This window comes from Epinephelus fuscoguttatus, linkage group LG12 (genome assembly GCF_011397635.1).
Source record: "Epinephelus fuscoguttatus linkage group LG12, E.fuscoguttatus.final_Chr_v1".
NCBI lineage: Eukaryota > Metazoa > Chordata > Actinopteri > Perciformes > Serranidae > Epinephelus > Epinephelus fuscoguttatus.
Window position 1 is genome coordinate 452,040 of NC_064763.1, and position 19,482 is coordinate 471,521.

At 40.6% G+C, this 19,482-nt stretch overlaps 1 protein-coding gene across 3 annotated transcripts in view; it reads left to right on the forward strand.

Annotated features, from left to right (window-relative positions):
• Positions 1-19,482, forward strand: part of gdpd5a (glycerophosphodiester phosphodiesterase domain containing 5a) — a 169,796-nt gene that overhangs the window by 1,130 nt on the left and 149,184 nt on the right. The window lies entirely within an intron of this gene.

Consider the following 19,482-nt stretch of genomic DNA (forward strand, 5'->3'; position numbering starts at 1 on the left):
GGAAGTCATTCAGTCTAGCACGTAATTTACTGTCTGATACTGATAGTAGGCTGTTGTGTATTATGGCTGCCTTGGAGTCCCAAGGATTATGTGCTTGTTGCTGCGACGTAAAACATAACTTTGACTCTGTAACATCAACATTACTCTTGAAGGCTCTGGTAGATCTACAGTGATCCGATTCACAGCTTCCGATTAGAATTTCTTTGTCCACCTTAAATGAAGCATAATGCCTGTAGATGGTGGTATTCAGTCATGTTCGAGCTAATTCATGAACTGAAAAATTGAACAAATACGGGAAAGATGGAATGAGAATGATCAGTAGAGTGCAATTGTCCTAAATTTTGAGCATTTTAACTGTAGCATATTTTTCTTATCGTCCTTACTCATGGTAAACTGCTTTTCAGTTTTGCTATTTCTGCCTATTTGCCTTGGTCTTGTTTGCTCTGTATTAAAAGGTCTAAAAACTAATACTCCAGTATGACAGGAGATGTCAAAGGGTATCATAATCCTGAGTTTTATTCATTTTACTGTAATATTTTTTCTTAATGAGCTCCATGTTACATAATTGAAATTCAAATGAACGAATGGTACATGGACCATACTCCTCTCTGTGTGCGGGAAATGAGTGCATGGCACTTATGGAAACTCTAGTTTTGGATAAATACACTGAAAGATTGAGGATACTATTCATGCATGCATATATAAATTTCATGAAAGAGTGAAAAATGGAGTTCTGGAAAGAGACAACAGTGACAAAAGGCTAATAATAGACACATATGCTCTGAGCAGTTGGTTGACTGAGACTTAGTGGATTATGGTATTATCATTGAAAATGCCAATAAATCTAATTCCACTAACAATTTTGACACAGTGAGGTGCCTGCAGCCTTGAAGGAGTGCTGACAGAAACTAGTAACAGTTACTTCTGGAAGCTGGCAAGGAGGTGAGAAGGGAAGTAAAGTCATCGCAGGTAAATGGCAGGGTCATGAGAGGGTGGTCTAAGCCAGCTAAATGACGGGCAAGCTGAGCTTTGTAGGAGGCTGAGTAAAGGTGAGCCTGGGGAGAGCTTTCCTCTTTACACAGTTGTAAGGTGCTGGCTGTAAAAGTAACAATAACTGATTTAAAGGGGACTATGCTGTACACAATTCGTAACAGAAGCTAAAAGAAGCAGCAGAAAAAATTCATTGAGGTCAAAAGCTTTTGTGTCTAATGATTTCCATTGTGGTTGCTCAGAGTGGTTTTACTGAAAATAGAAGACATTCCTGCAAAGGCACTGTAGTTTATGCTGCACATATTTTTTTAGCAGATTTATCATTTCTGTCATGTGTTATTGGAAGTCCTGGATCCAGGAATACTTAGTAGGGATGGGCAGCACAAGCAAAAACACTATTCGGAAATCGTGGCAACTATTCGACAATTTTTCAAACAATCCCCCCCCCCCCCGCACACAGAGATCCATTCATCATTAAATGCCTGAACATACTCGGGCGTAACATACGCAGAACGGAGTCCACGGAGGTCCGCGCGGACTCAAAGCGGACGTCCGCAAGCCCTGTGCGCGCAAAGCTCCGCGCACCAGTGACTGCTCGGCATGTATTTTTCACATCGCAGGGATTTTTCACAGACATTTTTACAGGAAACTACAATGCGGAAGTGCGCTCGACTATGAAAGCCTGAATGACTGCGGACATTCCTTGCGGAGTAGTAGTCTCTGCATGTTTTTCCTGTTTGTAGAAGAGCATCAAACTAGCTGGTAGCCCATCTCACACCGCTGTAGCAATCCTATACTGCCCTCGTGCGGTTAGGAGCTGAATTGCATGTCAAATAAAGGGAGGGGAGGATAAGACGGCGAATGGTAATAGTCGCATTAAAAAATCAATTTTTCAAAAAATAAAACGACTCTTCGAAATTCGAAAATCGTGACCCATCCCTAATACTTAGTATGTTATTTTACAATAGCAGTTTTCCTTGGATCTTTTTTATGATATTTTGTGTTGCAGTGAGCAGTGCATTTGTTCTCTGAACAGCTTCACTCCATCCAAAACAGCTATTATTGTGGAATTAATCCTGATGTCTTACAGAAACCTGTACTGTACCTGTATCCACATCAGGGATCAAATCACCTTCATTCTTTTCAGTTCAGTTTATACCTGCTGAAAAGGATAGGTGATATGGTAGGACAAACAAACAAACTTCATAAATGCATTCTTTCATTGAATACGCACTGTACCAGACATCATTTATGTGGAGTCATTTTCAGTTGACTCTGTAAAGAAGCTTGAAAACGTGGCAATAGAGAGGTGAAGTGTCTCATACCTGACTGGGTGTAATGATGACAATAGCTCTGTGTCAACAGCACCATGGTAAAAATCCTCAGTGAGACAATAGGCCAACCTGGCTGAAAGAAGGCCTCTGATTTGTATGGAGCTTTTTTCCTGTCTTTATTCAAGAGAGTGGTATATCAGTTCGAAGGCATTATTTATTGATTTCATGTTCACATTTTGTCATATTGTTCCTCAAAACCCTGCCCTCGCACTCAAATAGCCTCTGCTTGCGCGAAGATCTATTCTGTTTCTGCTCAAACTGTGTGTTCGCACTCAGATACAATGTTGCTTGTACAGATTTCCTGCTCCAGCTTTAGCTCTTCTCCTCGCACTCAAGCTGCTTCTGTGCGCTTGTGGAATTTCTGCTCTCAGCTTTCTGCCCTGCGCTTGGATTTTTATGTGTAACAACCCTGTCAAAATCCCCCAGCCAATAGAACGCCACGTTTATTGTTGACCAATGAAATGATCTCTGCCTTCTTGCTGGCGCGTTCGCTTAAGTTTTGGAGTGTCCCGTCCGGGTGGGCAGTCTTTAACCGGGTTCATCGACTCCCACCCTCCAGGGCTTCATTAAATGTTTGTCCCTTGCTTTCTTTACGACTTTTGGAATGACCCCGATTGTCGCAAATTCACATCATACCGCTTCCATTCAGACTGCAGCCCAGATCGCGTATGTATTCCCCTAATGCCAGTTTGTGAATATTCAATAGGTACCTAGGAGCCTTTTGCAAACGCTGATTTCTTGTAGGACCGTCCTGAGTGAGAACTTCACCCGGGTCATGGAAGCTAACGCTTTGGCTAACAATCGCTGCGTGTGGAGGCTGCAAATTTGCAGAAATTGTCCAATATGAGGTAAGTTGTGCTAAGATAAAAATACGTACCAGCTTACTGTTTGCTTCTACAGCTGACATATTGGAATAGACTTCATGTGACTAATAATTTTTACATTATTTGAAGATTTCTATTTGTCGCAAATTTGCTACATTCATCCATAACGGCTACATTTGGCCATAATGGCAGCATATAGGGTAAATAATAATGTACTTAGATGGATTTCAGCACTGACATGCATTTTCTTGGGGAAATGCCATTCTAGTTAATTTCTTTATAAAATAGCCTGCTGGAATATAAATGCAATTTCTGTGCTTTTTCATAACCCACAACAAAATGAATTAGGTGGTGGGCCGAAGCTGCGTATCTGCATTAGTTTTACAAAGTAATGATCCCCGTGCAGGGACAACCTGGAGTTGTAAAATTGTGAAGATTATTTTATTCTTCATCAGATCCGGGTTGTTGCCACTTGATATTCTTGCACATTTTTCCACAATTATAATTTAAAGTTTGTTTAATATTCAGGCAAACGCTGCAGTCTACTATAACAGTCTGACCAACAGAACGCTAAGATTTCGAGGGAGGGCCATCGGATTTAGCTACACTGAGCACAGCTGTTCAACGGAGGAATCGTCAGATGGACACGATGGAGACAAGTAACGTTATTATATTATTAAAAACAAGTTTGCAACTTGATTGTCTTGTGCAGTATTGAGTTCAAACGCATGACTTGCAACTTGTGTTTTGTACAGTATTGAGTTCAAACGTATGGTGACGTTTTGCAAGTGTAAAAGTAACGTTAGCGTTAGCTTTAGCAAAAAGCGCTCGCTAGCAGCTTCACGCACTTTACGGGTAAAGTGAAGTTGAAGTGGCTTGCATATTATTTCTCATTGGGTTACGTTAGGTCTCTTAAGTCCTTGTGATAGAAATAACCGGGATTGTTGCACGTTTATATCTGTATCTGCTGACCAACATCTCTGAGTCTCATAAACCAAGCAAACACGCTATGATGATGTGTAAACAATGTTGTCATTTAATCATTGTTTCCTCACATAACCTCCATGGAAACAGCAGAAGAGAGCTAACAGCTAGATGAAAAAAAGTAAGGTTTTTGGAAAGTGATTGAATTGATTGTAAATCACATGTGTAGCATTAGAGAGTTTGTAACAAAGAAACAAAACATAACATATACATTATATAGAAAGCTACATCATTTTTTCCCTCCTGCAGGAGTCATCACACACACTTTCTGTGTTCTCACTTTTCTTTTTTGACAGGTACCGTGTGTAGTCTCTGAAACAGGAGAAGTGGTATCGTGCCTCACTAGCCACTAGGTCCCTGTCACGAATGTGTAGAAGCAGACTCTCATTCTGTCTTTCTTCAGCAGCAAGAAGTAACTTCCCTGCAGTGAGTGTTTCACACCGAGAAAGTTTTTCTTTCATTATCTTCCGGCTGTGTGCTTCATATCTGTATTTTTCATGTTTGCAAATCAAACACTGTATTGGGAGCAAGTGTGGCGCTCTCTCAGATGTGTGGAAGTCACTTGTGTGTGATCTTAGAGCCTGTGTCTTTGCCGGAGTTTCCTCACCATCCTCTGTCTCTGTTGCTACTTCTAGCACTAAAAGACAAACAGAAGACATCCACAGATTCAGGCTTCACCTTGGTTTGAGGCTGTGCACCATTCTTATTCCCCTACATCACTGGGTCGTGACACCACAATTATTGTATGTGAAGACACATACTTTATTCATATATGTAGTGCTTGTTAAAGCAACACTCTGTAACTTTGACCATGACCCGTGGCTTCAAAAAACTAAACTATGTACGTTAATATGTTGCACAAAACAGCAATTTTAGTAAAACCGGGTCATATTTGGATGTGTAATGGATATAGCAGTCCCTGTGATAGCCAGCATTAGCTGGTATAGCATATTCAGCAGGTTCCTGGCTGTGAAAGTTAAATCTCCGCACTGCCTCTTCAGCTATAAGACTCTCTTCAGTCTCTAAATCTTTCCACTCAAACACTGATTTAATAAATTTTTGCCATCCTGTGTCTGTAAAAGGAGTGATTGGTCCATCTTTCTGAATTATATGCATACAGCACTCCATTTCTTATGCTGATGTAATGCTAGCAAACAAATAAAAAAATAGCAACAAAGATTAATCTAGTGGCGGGAGGAGGGTCGTTTTTATGACGTTTCATCATTTTGACAGATAAATGACAGGTGAAGTTCCCAAGCAAGATAACAGACCTCAAATTTGTGAAATCAGATATGTTTATTTTGTATAAAGCTCACAGAGAAAATATACATGGTACCTACACAGACTGTTTAAAAAAAGTCTGTAACATGTAAAGACCACGTTATGTATTGAAGACATAAAAGAGACTTATTAGGCTATGTATGTCAGTGGCTCTACATGCAGCGCCATTTTTCCAAGGGTTTTTTTCTTTTTTCCAAGCGTCCCATTGGATGATAACTACAATCACATTATGCATGTCGGACACCGGATGTAGCTGTCTGCTCTGTTTGCCGGAAAAAAGGTAACGTGATAACAAAAATGTTACAAAAATGTGCAAGAAGTACCGGTGGCAACAATTTTCTTTTGATTTATTGAAAACTTAAGAAGTTGTCAACAAAAATCTGGGTCCTCCACCGATAGGGATCGTTTAAATACAAGGAATTGTGGCTTCGGCCCACCGCCTAAATGCGTCAATGATCTATTTGAAGCGACCAGGTGGACTTCAAACCAGGGTTCCACCAGTCGAAACTGATGACAGCTGTCTTAGTGACAGTGTGGATAGCGATGAAGACTACACTCTTACACCAGGTGATGAAAACGGCAGTAATAGGGGTGTCGGCACTATCCACTAAACTACCGACGCCCGTATTACTGCCATTTTCATCACCTGGTGTAGGAATCTGTACGTAGCATGCACAGGCCTCATGCACAGAGGCCACCTCAATGCAGCGGTCGTGGGCGCGACCCCAGCCTGTGGGTCATGTCATTCACCCACTCTCTATTTCCCCACTTCATGCTGTCCTAAAGCAAAAGGCCAAATAAATAATCTTATAAAAAAACAGCAGTAATAATGCCATAATTTCGTGTAGAGTTTCAGCTTTACATCTGGCCATGTTTGTGAATGCAACCATGTGTACAAGATGTGTATATAATGTAGATAAAAATGTCTGCATTTTTCTATAGTGATTTCTTTTTTCTACACCAGGTGATGAAAGCAGCAGTAGTGAGAGTATTGACAACAGGAGCAGCAGTGATGAAGACTCCAGTGGAAATCGTGATGCACTTCCTAGCACCAGTCTTCTAAGTGAAAATCTTGAGCTCTGTTTCACATTGGATTGTAAAAGTTGGTGTTATAATCAGGCCATTGAAAATAATTGTGTGGTATCAATAAAACCTTCATACCTGAGATGGGAAAATGTGTTCAATTTCTTATTTTTGTACCACTTAATTTAGCATCAGTTTGAAAGCAAAAGCACATATAATTAAAGCTGGAGTCTACGATGTTGGAGACATTTGAAAGCTGCATCTCCTCCACACTCTTCTTTCTCCCTCCTGTGCTCTGTCTGACATTATGCCCCCTCCCTTCTGAGCTGTTTCACCCTCCCCTTTCCGCTGCCTACCAACACACCTCCTCAGGTGGGAGAAGGAGCCAGCACAAGATGAGTTTTGAGAGGAGAGAGAGGACTGACCAAGAGCAACTTTATCATTTAGCTACAAATTTCAACAATGTCGGACTCACAGGTAACTATGACAAACTCCAAAGTTATTACAGTGCCTGTTGAAACAAATGTGACTCTTGTCATTCACTTCAATGTCCGCAACTAACATTGCCAAGCTAGCATTTTAGCACGTTATGTAGGTAAAGTTACAAGTGTCATGTCATAACAATGTAATGCTATAAATAAACAGCTAACGTTAGCTCTGGTACCGCCGGGATAACAAGGAAAAGCTAACAATAACAATGATGTCTATCGCTTGTTAGATAAACGTTGTTTTTGTGAATGACTCGATATATATGAACCGTTTCTTTTTTTTTTTTTAATTTTTAGAGTTCACATGACAGCATGTCTGGGTCCCCGGCACCAAGCACGTCCACGGGCTGAGGTCGTGCTCGAGGCCACGGACGAGGGGGTCAAGATGGGAGAGGAGGAAGAGATGGAGGACGGGGATCTGACCGCGGTTTACTGTCGGAACTGTAGCTGGAAATGGAGGAACTGCAGCGGATACAGGCTCTCCAAGCAGAGCAGATTGCTTATGAGGATGTATGTATATTATTACTTTTATTTTTTTGTTCTGATATAAACTTCAAACTCAGACACACACACATTTATATAGAAGTGTGTGTTTCTGTTACAGAAGATGTTTTTTGAGTGCATTCAATATGTGCTCCAACTATTGTACCTTACCTCAGCAGCAAAACACAGGATGTGTATTGTGACTAAGAGGCAGATGACTGATAGAAAGCAGCACAGTACAAATGCAATGTAAAAGTACTACATAGAAATAAAAAAAGTCTAGCATATAAGCAAGACACCTTTGTGCTGTATATGCCTTTGTAATTTTCAAAACATATAATTTCTGCAGAAATGGAGTAAAGAAATCTTTTTTTTTTTAACATTGAGCCTATGACTGCGATCCTCTTTTTCTGTGTTTTGACTTTATATCATTGGGACACTGCATCAGAAGACGAGTGCAGTGGTGATAGTGTAGTTTGAACTGTTTTGTAATTTTTAAATTTACTTTTCAAATATTATAGAGGATAAAACAATATATTTTATAATAATGGTCAAGTTTACTCATAAACTTTCTAAATAAATCTTTGGGACAATAGTCAAATTTGACTTTGTCCCAAAGATTCACAACACCCACAAAATTACATGATAACTCTGTAACAATGACAATCTGCACTGCATTGCAGGCCTTGATTGGGAGCATGGACCTCAGTGCATCTCATCAGATGATCAAGGCTGTGTTGCAGAATGACCCGTCCTACATTTTTGAACTGAGATCAGTCACATCAGGTGCTCCACCCGTCCCAGGATCCACTGCTGGACCCTCATGGTGTGTTTATGGGAGGTGCTGCGAAATGCCGACAGACCTGGAGAGAAAGTGCTATGGCCACCAACCTGCTGAATGCCTGTCCATCATACCACACACGGACATTTATGTACTGATGAGGGGGTCACTTGCACATAGTCAGGAGATACTGGTCCTACAGTATGGGTCACTTGGAGGTGGGCGGCGAGTTGTTATCCCCAGCTGCTGTGTGTGGAGGATCAGAGACACATTTCCTGATCCCAATGGCAGCTATGTGGGTTTCATCCTATCTAGATTCTAAGGACAAAAACCTGTGTTCAGTGACCACATCAGTGTTGTTAAAGTATTTGAGCAGCTATTTTTTTTTCTAGCATATTTTTTTTTGTTAGTGTTATTTGTTTGTGCTTGGTTTACCTCATTGTTTTGTGTTTAAATTTATTCAATAAACTGTTGTGTATTTTGTATATTTTGTGTGCGTGTCGTTTTCTAAATTGGCAATAGAAATTGAAATTCAACATAGATTTGTTTACTGGACATGACTGTAAAATAGACTATTATGAAAAAACATTAGTCAATACATGTATCATGATACCAGAAAATTTGTTGCTAAAATATAATTTTTATTTTCTATTTAAAAAAAAAGAAAAAAAAAGAATACAATGTACAGCAAGTCTTTTGGTGTCGTCTGACATCCAGTCTTTTTGGTCACTATTCAGAGCAGTGATGACAACTCACTCTGGATGTGACTGTCCTATAGAAAAAGAAAAAAAAAAGTAGCTACTTGTAAGTAACAGTGCAATTTTAAATTTGATTCAATATTGTCATGTAACTCACCAAGCCCTCTGCTAGCATGTGTTTGCAGTAGCTCTGCAGTTTACAGGGCAAGGATACCAGACACAAGTCCATACTGACTAGGGCTGTCATAATTGCTCAAAAATGACATTCGAATATTCCTTCTAAAAATAACTCATAGGTTCGAACCATTCAAAAAATTTTTTTTTAGCATTATGTCCACAAGAGTGCAAACTAACACCAGGAAACATACTTGTATAGGCCTATGTATTAGTACAAGGAAACATAACTACTTGTAGGTATTTTTATTTCAACATAAACGTCTTTGAAAACATTTACATACCCACACATTAAAACACATAAACAATTATCTATAACATAACAACAACTTTAGAAACGACCGCGGACCTCTTGCTCGCCCCCCCCCCTCTGATCCGTCAGGCCACACCGCTTGCGGAAGCGCTGCGAAGAGCCTTGAAGCACCGAGAAGCGAAGCCAGTTTCCTTTCGGCGCCCCTGTTAACCGATTGTGTCATCCACACCGGCTGCGCCGCGCCACGCAGCTCCGTGGCCGGCTCTGGTCTATTTTCTGCGCGAGCCGTGAGTGAATGTGTCAAGTTGGGTGAAGGAGACAACAGCTGGGAGCAGAACCACTTGTCGACCAGCATGAAGAAATGCGCGTCTGATGTGAACGGAAGTGCTCTGGCTCATGCGAGAATTTCGGTGCGCTGCGAATCACAGCACCTCCGCGGGCGGTGTGGCCTTATGCAGTGTGTTCAGTGCAGCGGCCCAGGCCAACGCCCACTCGCAAAGAGGACAGCTGCGGTGGTGTTTTTTTTCCGTCCACAATCGAATATCAATTTTCACATTCAAAGGTCCATTTTTTTTTTTCAAATTCAAATTTAAATTCGAATTTAGAATATTCGTTGACAGCCCTAATACTGACGAGGATCGTCGGGCCTCTTCATAGCAGTTCATGGCACAGCACTGGTTCCTGTGAACCATTTTTCAATGATGGCAGTTTGCAGGTCTTTTATGTATCAGTAGTCTTTTTCCACCTTCATAGTGTAGAGGCTCCACTTCCAGTATTTCTTATTAAATACTTTTCCATACCTGCCGAAAGATAAATTTGTAAGCTTTCTTTTGATATTGAATTCATAAGGCACAGGTACTTTGTATATCTACTATTAAAATTTCTAAATAAATTTCAAAATTGTATTCAATTATGTTTACTGTACTTGATGTAATATCTTTTTTTTTTTTTTTTTCTTTACTCAGGACCTAAGATTTTAAAGACATAATCAGATCAATCAGATTGTTGTAGACACATACTGAATAGAGCCATTTGGACGTCTCTTCACTGCTCTATTGACATGGCAGTTATAATCAAGGCCAGCCAGCATGGTTCTAGCAGAATAGACCGGTGGGGTGAAGCTGGAGCGCTTGCTTGCATACATGAGAATGTGATTGTGAAATGACTCCAGCTCTGCTGTTGACCTGAAAGCACAGTGGAAAAAAATATACCAGTTGATTATATATCAACAAACAATGTTTGTCTATCAGACATTACTGTATTGAGAATATACTGTATATATATTCAGTATAAAAACATTTTTACAAAGTCAGTCACTGTACCTGAAATGCAGATATTTGTGAACATTTTTAAGCCAGTATGCATCCAGAACTACTCCCATCAGTTGCTAATGTGCCTCGAAACCTTTTTTTATCCACGTTTTGTCACGGTCCTCTGGCAACGAGCCGTGTTGACAGGCTCCAAGAGCCCATTCATGCTCTCCGTTAACATGGTGTAGGACACCTGACCACAAATCCTGCGTAAAATTGAAAAAAATACATGACTGACAAGATGATTCAGACATCATAACTTGCATACATAAAAAATTCATTTAACAAGTCTAAATATTTAGTAAAAAAAATCACTTAAAAAGAATTCATTGTAGTTCTCTGGAGTCTTGCAACAGTGCCAGAAGTGGTTGCAAATGTCTTTGGTCCAGTCCAGGAGTTCAGAGCATCCCCTTTGCTGCCCTGCCTTACATTTACAGGAAGACATGTGATGTCAAGTAAGTGTTTGAGATGAGTTTCTCTTCTCAAACCATGCAACTATACGTAAATGGAATGATTTGAACTTACTGTGTGAAGTTTTTTGGCCAGGTATTTTGAACCGTGCCACATATCTGAAGTGTGTCTGACGCCACTGTCCCTGTGTCTGTAAGGTCCAAAAAATACCAAAGATAACTACTGGTTTTGTCAGTGCACATCACAATATAACGACACTTGCATTTTTTTGGGGAGTATGAACACATAAACATGTAAACGTAAACACATAACATTTCTAGGACAATTTTCTAACATAAACAAGAAAAATAAAATGCCTGCAACTTTTGGGAGTACATTACAGTAGAATGTGGACTCAGATTTATATACTGATAAAGACAGTAATGAAACAAAACCACAAACTTATTTTCAATGACTCTACTTACTGAAGAGTGCTGATATCTGACGATGGGCATCAGTGCAGAACTCTTTAATGTTGACTTCCTGGCGAAGGGTTTCAAATGTTTGTATGAAGGCTTCCTTCTCCATGGCCACAGAATTCCGCATGGTCTGTCGCTTGTCAATGTTGTTCATGCAGAGAATCTGTTTGGTCTCATTGTCCATTGTTGTGTATGTGCAGTACTGTGCACTGAATCCTGGACTGTCCATTCTTGCATCTCCTAGAAGGAAAGCATGTGAAGAATGGAAGAAAAGACATAAACAAAGACATGTACATAGACAGAGATGCATTTTTGCAAAATACATAATTTTAATATACCGATTGCAATTAAAATTCTGGGACTACTGTAATATATAACATTCCCATGTAAGTTTGTATACACTGAATAACCAAAACCTGGCCATCTAGCTGACAGAATTGTTTCGTGACTTTGACAGACAATGTGACTTGCCAGGGCCTGTTCTGACACCTTTATCAAAACCAAACTCAGAGTCCCCTTACTCAGCATGTTGTCCCAGTGCTCCACCAACAAGGGGGGAGGGGTTAAATGTTAATGTGGGCACTTGTGTAAATGCATGTGTTTGAGAAACTCACCCAAGGCAAAAACTGGTCCCTTTGATTGACACCCTGCAATGATGGCAGCCCTCTTCTCCTCCCAGAACTCCTTGACTGTGTCAACACAATATGCATCCTGGATTCGAAAGAAGGTTGACTTGTTCACCATCCCCATCTTCATGAAGTTAAACAAAAGTGAGATCGTCCTATAGTTATTTCCAGAGAGAAGGATGTTCATTGAAAGCGTAAAGTCTCCTGCCAGCATCCCATATTTAAACTGGGGCTTGGATGCCCATTTTCATACGGTGTGACCACGGGGACATATCTGTGGAAAGGATTAAAAAAAGACTCATCATTGTTCCTGTCTTAAAGTAGTTATTAACATTTGCAGTTTATTTTATAATCACATAATATGTAAGTAAAATTTAAAATACAAACTAACTGACCCATTCCATCACAGCTGCCGTTCCTCTGAAAGTGATTCTTACTTCAAATGGTTCAGGTGCCTTGCATTCAACCTTTGTGAGTATTTCCCTGAAAGGACACTCCTTGACAGGCAGATGCAGATTTTCTGCAAACTGTTTCAGACTGTCATGGTAGATTATGATTGCAGGTTTCCCAACCTCATTATCAACTACCAAAACTTTAATCGCCTAGCGAAAGTTTGGCAAATTCTCTGGTTTCATCTTCCTCTGATGATGACAGGTCTGATTCAGTGTCCTCTGGAGTCCAGGTTTCATCATCGCTGTCCCATTCAATTCTGAAAAAGCAAGAATACATTTGAAATATAAGAAATTGACTGTACAACGTTATGCAGCCACTACAAACACTCCCAAAAATCTTTCAGATTACATAGCAACTTACATGGAGTTTCAGATGTAATTGAATTCATTTTCATCATTGTCCACTGATGGATCATGGGTTGGCAGACTAAATTAACGATTTCAAGAAAGTGTATACAATGTCATGTCACTGAAGTGACATGACAAGTGAAGATGCATGTTATAAAATTTTAGCACAGTTATTTCTAAAACAATTTAGCTTTCAATATTGACATACCTTGGATCTAACTGTTGTTCTGTTGTCTCCATGGGACTGGAGACAGCCAAGTCAAGGACACCAAGCTCAGGAAAGTCATCATCACTGAAAAATGAAATGAATTACTAGTTACATTGACATCATCTGCAATTTATATATCACATTTTTTTTTTTTTTTAAGATATTTTTTGGGGCTTTTTAGCCTTTAATGTATAGGACAAGTATATAGTCTCTCTTCCCCCTTCACAAGTGTGAAGGGGGAAGAGAGAGGGAGTGACATGCAGCAAAGGGCCACAGGCTGGAGTCGAACCCGGCCCGCTGCGGCAACAGCCTTGTACATGGGGCGCCTGCTCTGCCACTAAGCCACCAGCGCCCCTATATATCACATTTTCTATCATCTATACCTCACAAATGTCTATTGCAATGTGTAAGACCATTAGACTTGTAGTCAAGACCGCCTAAACCGAGACCAAGACACTACCAAGACCAGAGAGTTTCAAGACCAAGACAAGACCAAGACCAAGACCAAGACAGACCAAGTCAAGACCAAGACTAGTTGAGCTCAAGACCAAGACCGAGACCGAGACCAAAAAAAAAAAAAAACCTATTTTTTTTGCCATTTTGCATGAGTTGTAGAACAAAAGCACCATACTGGGTTCAGCTGCTTAGTATAAATATGAGAATGTATTATTTCAACTACAGCCACAATAATACAGAGACAGTGCATGTCTTGTGTTATGTGTGAACTCACTATAAATGTTTTCATCAATTGGCTGAAATCAAATGTGTAGCAATTGCATGACCGCTATTTCTACACTATTAGAGGATTGACTCGAGTGCTGTTAAGGACTGGCATGACTATTAACTAATCCCAAAGTCATCTAACAAAATAACAAGCCTCCAACACTACCCTGCACCTCAAAAAAAGTCCAATGAATGGGAAATATGTTACTGATTTAAATTGTACTTAATTTGTAGATGAAACGTGAATTTTAAATATTAAAGATACACATAATTATCGACTTGAAATTGCATTATAGTAGCCAAATTACACTGTATAATATCAGCATCACTGAAATGGCATAGGCCTAATGCTTAATCAATCACAACGATATGCATATATTATTCAAAGGCCAATGATGCCATATATTTATTCAAACAAGGCCACTGTAAGCACAATACTGTAATTAAATACACAGACACACACGCAGGTGCACCAAAAAACGCATTAAATCAAATGCAAAATACGAATAGTTTACAAAACTGTACTTCAAATTGTACATTAACAAGAGGAAGAACTGGTGATCACAAGATTCTGTCACCTTGATGTGTGCAATGGCATCTCATTTATAACACACTTTATCAATATATGAAGCCTGTAGTTCAGTGGGACAAGAACAATAGAACACAGACATCACAAACAAAGAACAGATACATAAACTAATTCATTAAAACTGTAGAACAAGTAGTTCACATGTTAAAGCTGTCATTGATTGCACTTCAAGAACACTAAAAACTGCAGCATCTTATGGCCTAGCCGTGCTCTGTGAGGTCTCATTAGAATGCCTCCTCTGCTAAAAACTCTCTCCATTGGGGCAGAAGAGGCAGGGACAGAGAGGACTTTAAGGCAACATTGTGTAGTTGAGGGAAATGCTCTTGGTTTTTTGACCAAAAGGTCAGTGCATCACAGTCATAGTCATTCATGTTGTCCAGGTACTTGCTTATTTGTGCAGTAATGCTTGAGTCCCGGGTTGTGCTGTGCTGCATCTTAAAAGCCTTGTAGCGTGAAAGAAGACGCTGATGTTTCAAGGGTGGCGGTGAGTCACGGCACAATTCTTCTGCATCTTCCGCATCTTCTGCTAGTGGTGCAGCAGTTGCATCTTGGTCTACCTCTTTGATCAAAAGGTCTGGAAAAAGGTGCGCACACACACACACACACATACACACAAACAAAATACAGGATTAAACAGGATGCTGCTGATGACAATATAATAACAATAACTGTAATAATAACAACAACAACAACCATAATAATTATAGCCACCTGTTAATGATTTCTTAAGGTCGTCTCTGAACCTCTTCAGTGCTGGACCGGATTCCCCATTACGGACATCTAAATCTACCCAGCTCAAACCAAACTGGGGATCAAGCATGGTGGCAAGGAAGTAGATCCGATGATTAAATGGCTCCTTGGGATCCCCCTGCTCCATGTTGATCCTTCTGAAGATCCCTGAGAACCTTTTCTCTAAAGACTTTTTTAGTGCTCTAACTATTGTCACAATCTGCAGCAGCTGCACTTCCATCTTGTTGAGATGAGTTCTTAAGTCCAGGACGGTGGGGACCACCATGCTGATGGTAACCACAGTGTCTCCTTCTGTGAGGTCTGTTGCCTCAGAAAAAGGCTCAAGCACAGTACAAAGGTCTTTCAGCTGGGCCCATTCTCGGGCTGAAAACGCAATATTTTCTGTATCACATTCGCTGCACATTTCTGTGACAGTCCGGTGGCCAAGTGTGGTGAGAGCTTTTAACTGTTTTAAGGTGCTATTCCAGCGTGTGTTGTTAGCTGCCGGGATAGATTTATTAGCCCCAAAGTGGGTCTCAAACATGTCTCTGATCTTAGAACTGCTGTGAAGCAGGGTTGTGAACTTGGTGGCCTTAGCAATGGCTCTTGCTATTGCCTTCACTTCTTTCATGCCATCACTGACGACCAGTTGGAGCGAATATGCAAAGCAAGACAGGCGTTCAGCTGATGACCACGGCTGTTCAAAGTCTTCTACGTCCTCCCACATCATTTCATCATCAAGGTCATCACTGTCACTTTCAGGTTGCTCTGAGTCCGGCAATCTCACTTTAAAGGCCCACTTCATGTTGGATGCGTTATCCGTCAGAATGAAGCTTATTTTGTTGCTAATGCCATACTCCTCAACAATTTCATCAAATTCTGAGGCGATTCGTTCACCACAGTGCTTCCCTGTGAAACACCGACAATCCAGCAAAAAGGATTTTAAACTGTAGGAGTCCTTGTCTTCGCAGGCAATATGCGCAGTAACTCCAAGGAAGGAGCGAAGCCTCCTGTCAGACCAGAGGTCGGTTGTAAGTGCAACACTTGCCTGAGCTTCCAGTGCTTTGATGATGTCATCCTTAACCTTACTGACTAGATAAGGTATCTGCTTCTCTGTCAAGCTGGTCCTAGACACAGGAGTGTATTTGCAGTCCATGACAGAAAGAAAGTGTCTAAAATTTGGATTTTCTACTAGAGACAGGGGCAGAGAGCATCCAATGACAAGGTCCTGGAGGATGGCTTGTGTAATGGCCTGTTGCCTGGATGAATTTGGGGCATATAAGTGGACTCTTTGTGCAAAGGAAAATATTGTCTGCTGTGTGGTGTCTGCCATCGCCAGTGATGCAGGTCCTGCTTTGTACTCCAAGTACTTGCAAAATAGGGAAAGAGACATCTGTAAGACATCTGTTCATATTCAACCACAACAAACTGTCTTGCAAGTGATATGAAAATTAAGTGTACAGTCTAAAGATCAGGTCTTTGCATTATGAAACCTAAGTCCAATCCAGTATGACACATTAACAGATCATCTCTGTATTTGACTTCATCTTTTTGCATAACTGCAGCACTATGCCTGCTCCTCCTGTCAGCCAACTAACTTATGTGTATTGTTGATAAGAAATGAAACCAATCTTAACAGAAAATACACTTCTACTCTATAAAGTCTGATGTTGTTCTCTACAGAATCTGTAGCCTAAACCATTCTGCAGCTGTAGTGGCATGATAGGCTCATAGGGCCACACAGAAGAGGACTTAACCGTGTTAACCACATCACACATTATACATACATGTACCACATCATATACCACATCAAACATTTAATAAAATAAAATATATAATAATAAAATAAGGCTGCATTGCATGTTGATCATTTAGGCACGAGAGGGAGCAAGCGTATGCGTCAGTGTGTGTGTGTGTGTGTGTGTGTGTGTGTGTGTGTGTGTGCTCTCCCGGATTGACAGACTGTGTGCAGCGGCAGCGACACCGTACCGTACCGTACCCCACCCCCACCCTTCCTCCCCCACCACCGTCACCACACATGGTGGTGGTGGTGGTGGTTTTCAGTGCGAAACACTGAAATCCAAACAGAGACGACCAATGCTACAGCCTTTCGTTAGCTGAAGTCAAAGCCATTCAATTGGCAAACAATTCAAAAGGTTGCCAATTCAAAGAGCTAGCTACCTGTACTTAGCATGTGTTTACATTCGGTGTTCACCAGGTTAATAAAGTCCGCAGAGGCTTACAAAAATCTATCCCTATTATCTAACTTTATATCGCACATGTAAGAACGCATTCACAATAATAAATACACATAATCTGTTTGGTCACGGGAGGTTGGAGAGGTGGTTAACGTTACTGCTAACTAAGTATCAGAGCTAGTTGCTTACCATTCCCGGTGTTTTCGCTCCAGATGTCTGGTGAAAGTCGATGTGGTCCCTCCTGTCTCCGTTAAACACACTTTGCAAAATTTACATATTGCACAATGCTTCTTCTTCTTTGTTGTGTGGCAAACAAACTCTTTATGGTCTGTAAAACCAAACCTGAAGACTGACGAATTCGCCGACACATGAGAGGACGAGCGCCAACCTGTGCCTGCCTGGATATTATAGGTTACAAATCCCTTCGAGACCGCTCGGCCAGCCCGAGACATTGCGAGACCGAGAGACCCGAGACCGAGACAAGACCGAGACCAAAGACTGTCGAAGCCGTGACAAGACCAAGACCGCAAAAAAGTGGTCTCGAGACCGGTCTCGAGACCAAGACCAGTCTCGAGAACTACAAGTCTAAAGACCATCATATCAAATTGTCATTTGATATGAGTAAAAGAGGGAAAGCTAAAAAACAAATGTTGTGCCATATAATAAGCTGTGAGGACCACCCATTTACCTAAAACGTGTAGGAAATTGTATAAACAAGATCGAGGAGACCACAACCCCACAACTTGGAATTTGACCCTCCTTTACAAACTAGTTTACCCAACTCCCAGGAACAAGTTGTTGACATCTTACAACCTCCTGCCTAAGGTTCAAGTACACAAGGTAGAAGGTACAAAGGTGGACACCTCTGTATCCACAACTTATCATATACACAAAGGAGATAATTTACATTTCTTCACCCCCTACAAAGAGGCATGCACGTAGACACCTCTGTACCCACAAATTATCATATACACAAAGGAGATAATTTACATTTCTTCACCCCCCTACAAAGAGGCATACATGTGAAAATGCAAATGCAGACACCTCTCAACCTCACAAAAACACACAAAAACATTTATTTTTTTTCCCCCTTACTTGGGGCATTTGTGTGTACTTCCTGTTTACTTCATCGACAAAGCCTCTATCAAAATGACCAAAAAAAGAGAGAAAATTTCAAAACCTTGACAGCTGATAAGTAATGTATTTGAAATATCCCTTTCCCCCTCTCTATAAATTATCATTTCCGCTAATGTGTCTTTGACAAGATTTAATTTCATTACATGCAAATGTAAACCAAAGCACTATTCGGACGGGATTAGTTTTATATAGGGACGTGGGGTAATGTCACTTTACCACAGGACGTCATATTAATAATATTAATGGCCGATTCGCACGGGATAAGAAATATCAGTAAAACTACCACAAGTGGGAGGGGTAAATTCATTCATGCACCGCCGTCCCCTCCTGCTGTCATGTGTGTATGATAGGACTGTCAAAAGCACCAGGAAATTGAGTTTGAATATTTTCGAATTAATTTAGTAGAGTTCGAATAATATTAGAATTTATTATTATTAGTATTAGTAGGCTATTATTATTATTATTATTATTTTATTTATTCTTTTTTTTTTTTTACAAAAAAACCCCACAAAAAATAAGATGCTTATTGCAATATGAACGTGACGCTCGGATGAAAACACCCGTTCTTACCTCACTGAAGTGCCAGGTATGATCAACTTCTGCCTCGCTATCTGAGCAATGTTTGGATACTTCAGTGCGTAGTTTTCCACCACAAGAGTGGATCCTGGTCAGCTCGTAGTGGTGTCTCATTCTGGTAACGTTTCCTCTCTTCTTCAAAAAGGGTAGGCAGGGAGGCAGCAGGTGCACCACTCTCCCTGTATGTCTCCCCGAACAGGTCACACATCGCGGACAGCGCAGTGGGTGGTGTTGGCGCAGCGGGCTCCTCCGTCGGCGCCTCTCCTTCCCTCTGCGTCCCAAACGGGATTTGCCGTGATATACGACATTATTGATAGTATTAATTAATTTTTAATGATATTCAAATTATCAAATTTAGGTTCGAACTTATAAAAAAATATATATATTCGAATATATTTCTAACT